The sequence below is a fragment of the Homarus americanus genome, unplaced genomic scaffold (genome assembly GCF_018991925.1).
Source record: "Homarus americanus isolate GMGI-L3 unplaced genomic scaffold, GMGI_Hamer_2.0 scaffold14467, whole genome shotgun sequence".
Taxonomy (NCBI): Eukaryota; Metazoa; Arthropoda; class Malacostraca; order Decapoda; family Nephropidae; genus Homarus; species Homarus americanus.
In genome coordinates this window covers 1,516,686-1,522,685 of record NW_024733734.1, presented here as the reverse complement: position 1 = coordinate 1,522,685, position 6,000 = coordinate 1,516,686, and positions in this window count along the sequence as shown.

The window sequence follows — 6,000 nt, the reverse complement described above, 5'->3', positions numbered from 1 at the left end:
TACTACCTCTCCTCCTTCCCAAGTGTTAATGTTTTAACTGATAATAAATACTTCCCCCAAAACCAGTATTAACCACCATCTCTCCCTCATCAATAGTTTCCCACTCAACAACCATCTCTCCCTCATCAACAGTTTCCCACTCAGCAACCATCTCTCCCTCATCTACAGTTTCTCACTCAACAACCATCTCTCCCTCATCTACAGTTTCTCACTCAACAACCATCTCTCCCTCATCTACAGTTTCCCACTCAACAACCATCTCTCCCTCATCTACAGTCTCCCATTTAACCACCATCTCTCCCTCATCTACAGTTTCTCACTCAACCACCATCTCTCCCTCATCTACAGTTTCCCACTCAACAACCATCTCTCCCTCATCTACAGTTTCCCACTCAACCATCATCTCTATCTAATCTACAGTTTCCCACTCAACCACCATCTCTCCCTCCTCTGTAGAGTCCCAATTAGCCACCATCTGTCCCTCATCTACAGTTTCCCACTCAACCACCATCTCCCCCTCATCTACAGTTCCCACTCAACCAACATATCTTCCTCATCTACAGTTTCCCTCTCAACCACCATCTCTCCCTTATTTGTAGTCTCCCCCTCAACCACCATCTCTCCCTCATCTGCAGTCCCCCTCAACCATAGAACACCACATTCAAGGAGGGGGGAGGTTGTGATTGAGGTGATGAGTCATGGCTGGGAACTAGTTGGTGGTTGTTTTTGAGTGAGGAGTTGGTAATTGAAAGAATGGTGGTTGAGTCTATCTTTAGTCTTTCCGTTGAATTAAGAGCAAATATCATCAAGACTGAGTTCATGTTAAAAACATTCCTCTAGCTAGATCCCTTGTCAAACTTTCAGTAATATTTACCTTAATATTTGTACCTGTTATTGTTTTTAGTTTCTGAGGGGAGCGAGAATTAAAAAAACATATTTGATATTTACAATAAAATTAATCTTTTACAAAAACATATATGCACCTACCACTCGTAAAAAAAATAAAAAAAAAATATAAATATATAAGCGTATTCATATATTCATCAACATCTATCTTAAAAACTAATAATTTTCTAAAAAAAAAAAAAAAAAAAACACCATATTACTCATTTGAAGACAGTAAGTCCTCGATGATAATTCAGTCAGCCTGGCCCCATCGTGACCTCGTTCTCAACATTAGGGATGCAACACGACACAGATATGCTCTCCAGGGTGGTAAACTTTACTCGGAAGCGGTAATTAGCTCCCTCGTGATGAAGAGGAGGAATTCCAGCCCCTGTGTGGAAGTGACACTGGGTTGCCGATGTAAGGGAGTTAAGGCTCCATAATTATGTTGGCAGCACTGATGACCTATCTCATTGGGATAGTGAAGATGATTAATGTTGTATTTAACCTCAAGCAACTAACACGTCACTTCTTCCCGTGTTATTTACTTTTTCAAACTAAGTACTTTAAAATTCACCTTTAACAAACTTGATCGTATTCTGTATCTGCATGGATATTACCTTTTGACCGTGTTCCTTCAACAGATAACTGTTTGTGACCAAAATCGGATTATTCGAATATAAATTTTTCATGTTCTTTTCTTTTATTTGTATAAAAATTCATTTTTCATAGCGAGATTACAACAAAATCAACCGAAAAAAAAGATAATATCTTTACACTTTATCTAAAAATAAAAATCCTTCTAACTCAGTTATGAAACACGGCCGCGTCCCGAGGACCCAGCACACATTAGCCAAAACTTGTGAAAGTCTTCCTCACTCAGAAGTTAGTAAGGACAGTGAGTGACTTCCGCCTCTTGTGTGTCGTGAGAGTCGGAGACCTCCATCACAAGTGTCTTCTTACACCTGAAATTCTCTATTAGGAACCATTTCGCCTACCTGCCATATATCTCTATTTATTGCGACAAACACACATATACTCCATGTAGCAAATGTAATGGTAATTATGTAGGACAGACAGGAAACACATTGCAGCTCAGAATCAAACAACATTACTACAATATCAGAACAGCATCTGAAAGCAGTGCCCTGTTCGTTCATGTTAGGAGTAATAATAAGAACATAAGAACATAAGAAAATAAGGAGTCTGCAATAGGCCGGTTGGCCTGTGCATGGCAGCTCCTGTCGAGAGTTACTACCACTCTCTATCATCCATGAATCTATCTAGCCTCCTTTTGAAACTTTCCAGAGTTCCAGCACTTACTACAAGGTTGCTAAGCTTGTTCCACTCGTCCACCACTCTATTTGTGAACCAGTTTCTTCCTATTTCCCTCCTAAACCTAAACTTATCCAACTTAAATCCGTTGCTCCGAGTCCTATCCTGCTCGGATATTATAAGAACTTTATCTATATCCCCTTTATTGATTCCTTTCACTCACTTGAATACTTCTATCATATCTCCCCGCACTCTTCGTCTTTCTAGGGAATGCAAGTTAAGTTTCTTTAACCTATCTTGATATGGAAGGTTTCTAAGTCCCGGAATCATTTTCGTCATTCTTCGCTGCACCGACTCTAGTGAATTGATATCCATTCTATAATAAGGGCACCAGAACTGAACCGCATAATCGAGGTGCGGCCTGACTAGCGCAAGATATAGGTGCAATAAGACCTCTGCACTCTTATTACTTACATTTCTAGATATAAAACCCAATACTCTGTTTGCCTTATTTCGAACATTAACGCACTGTTTTCTAGGCCGTAGGTCCGGGTTTACAAGTACCCCTAGGTCTCTTTCACAAGTCGACTTCTCTAGGTTGATAATGTTAAGGCTGTATACATTATCAGTATTTGTTCTTCCAATATTAAGTACGCTGCACTTGCTGGTTTGAATTTCATTTGCCATTTTTCAGACCACCCCTGCAGTTTATTTAGATCCTCCTGTAATGCATTTGCATCCTGCCCTGAATTAATCTGTCGCCCTATTTTCGTGTCATCCGCAAACTTGCTTATGTCACTGCTGATCCCAGTATCTAGATCGTTTATGTTGATTATGAACAAGAGTGGGCCTAGTACTGACCCCTGGGGAACCCCACTGAGTACACGGCCCCACTCAGATTTAACACCATCTACGCTGACCCTCTGCGTTCTGTCGGTGAGCCATGATTTTATCCAATTTAAAACTTTCCCCTCGATACCATGAGCCTTATTTTTTCTCAGAAGCCTCTGATGCGGTACTCTGTCAAATGCTTTGCTAAGGTCTAAGTAAATAGCATGGTAATTTTCGTCATTATCTACTACCTCGAAGACTTTCCTAAAAAACGTCAGCAGATTTGTTAGACAAGATTTTCCCTTTGTAAACCCATGTTGCGAGTCGTAGATTAATTTGCTTTTCTCTAGATGCGATCGCATGCTGTCTGCTATAATTGATTCAAGAAATTTCCCCACTACTGACGTCAAACTGATCGGCCGGTAATTTGACGCTGATGCTCTGTCTCCCTTTTTGAATATGGGTACTACATTTGCCTGTTTCCACAAGTCTGGCACAACTCCGGTGTCTAATGATTTTGAAAATAAATTTACAAGGGGTCCGCTAATCTGTTCCCTACACTCTTTCAAAACTCGAGGGAAAATTTCATCCGCCCCTGGGGACTGACGTGACTGTTCCCAGGTGACCTCACCTACTGTAGGTACCTTCTTAATCCCTGATAATCCGCCAACCGAAAGTTTGGGACTCTGACCATATTGTCATTGTTTTTTGTTTCCCAATTTAGGGTGAACCTGATTTCTCTGTGATCACTGTTACTTAGTTCTTCCCCTACTGTGATATTTCTGATAATATTTTCTTTATTTGTTATTACTAGGTCTAATATATTGTCACCTCTAGTAGGTTCTGTAATTAGTTGTTTCAAAAAATTGTCCTGTACTGCGTCTAGGAAGTCTTCAGATTCAAAGTCACCTACAATGTTGTCCCAGTCAATATTTCTGAAGTTGAACATAAAAACATAAGAAAATAAGGAGTCTGCAATAGGCCGGTTGGCCTGTGCATGGCAGCTCCTGTCGAGAGTTACTACCACTCTCTATCATCCATGAATCTATGTAGCCTCCTTTTGAAACTTTCCAGAGTTCCCGCACTTACTACAAAGTTGCTAAGCTTGTTCCACTCGTCCACCACCCTATTTGTGAACCAGTTTCTTCCTATCTCCCTCCTAAACCTTGAAAGTTGAAATCCCCCATAATGCACAGGTTGTTATATTTTGCTGCCCTACCTATTTCCTGCCATATGGGCTGAGCTGCTTCCTTCCCAAAACTTGGGGGCCTGTAAATCACTCCCATAATTAGTTTTTCTCTTCCTTCCGTGATTTCTACCCATACAGACTCGGTTCCCATTTCACCCTTTATTGAGTTATTAATACAACATTTTAATGTATCCTTGACGAAGAGTGCGACCCCTCCCCCCTTCCTACCTTCCCTGTCCTTGTGAAAAAGGTTGTACCCTTCTATGTGGTACTCTGATAACAAATTTTTGCTCGCCAGATTCATCCAAGTTTCGGTGATTGCTATGACGTCTACATTCTCGGTACATACAACCACTCTCAGCAAGTCTATTTTATTTCTAACGCTCCTACTGTTTGTATAGTATACATTTAAGCCTACCCTTCCCTGGTCCTGTTTTACCCCTTGTCCTGAGTAACTAATTTTACTTCCCAGGACCTGCTTGTTTTTTGACTCCCACTTTCCCCGACCTCTCTCTAGTGGCGAAACCCCCCCCCACCTTTGAAGTGACAATTTCTCACTCCAGGGATGCAGACAACGTCTTTACCCCCGCACGAGACAAGTGTACTCCGTCACGACTGTACAGGTTAGTCGTTGCGATAAAATTGTTGCCAGCTATCAATGAATGCCCAACCATTGTTTGCACAATCTTTTTCCAGTCGGCAATTTATAGGAATTGCCCTGGACAGCCATTCACGACCAACCCCTCTTCTAGGCAAGACACCACATACTATCGGGATCCCTCCCCTATCTCTAATCTTCCCCAGCGCCTCCCTATACCTCTTGAAAAGTTCCTCACTCCTAACCTTTCCTATGTCGTTTCCTCCCACACTAAGACACACTAATGGATTGGTACCCTCCCCTGACAAAACCCTGTCTAACCTCTCAGCTACATGCCCTATCCCAGTCCCAGGAAAATACACCCTAGTCCTACGTTTCCTATCTCTTGTACAAAAAGTCCAATCTAATCATCCCATTGATTGGGAAAAAAGCTTAGAAGTATTAAAATCATCTTGTGTCACAGAAAGACTTCTGGTTGAAGCTAGTTTGATTAAGGAATTAAAATCAATAAACCTTACTGATGGTCAGTTCAAAACTGATAATATGTTACATAAATATATTTGTCAGTGGCGCAAGGTTAAAAATGCTTTGAAAACCTTGGATCTAGATGTAGGATAGTTATTTAGTGGGTCCCTTATTTTTGACCTGTCCAGACTAGTCACGTCGCCCCCTTCTCTTTAGCTCCTCCATGTGTGTTGGTGATGGTGTGTGGATTAGTGGATGACATCATTATGACCTGACCTCATGTTTTATAAGGTCACCCTGTATATTTAAGCCTCTCTCTGTCCATGTAAACCAGTTGCCTATGAAGATGTCTTGAATAAAGACGAAAGCTAAGGTGCTCCGTTGATACCCTTTTCCCGTGCGATTTTATCAAGATTTATCTTATCCACGTTTTCATTGTGGATCTACATGATATATAAATATATATATATATATATATATATATATATATATATATATATATATATATATATATATATATATATATATATATATATATATATATATATATATATATATATATATATATATATATATATATATATATATATATATATATACATATAGGAGTAATATATAAACCTCCCAATCTTGATAGAGTTAATGAGCGACTTATCTGGGACGAAATGCGCAGGGCTTCCATACACAACAAAGTCTGTATAGTAGGCGATTTTAACCTTGGCCAAATAGACGGGTAACTCAGTATCAGAGGAATTCC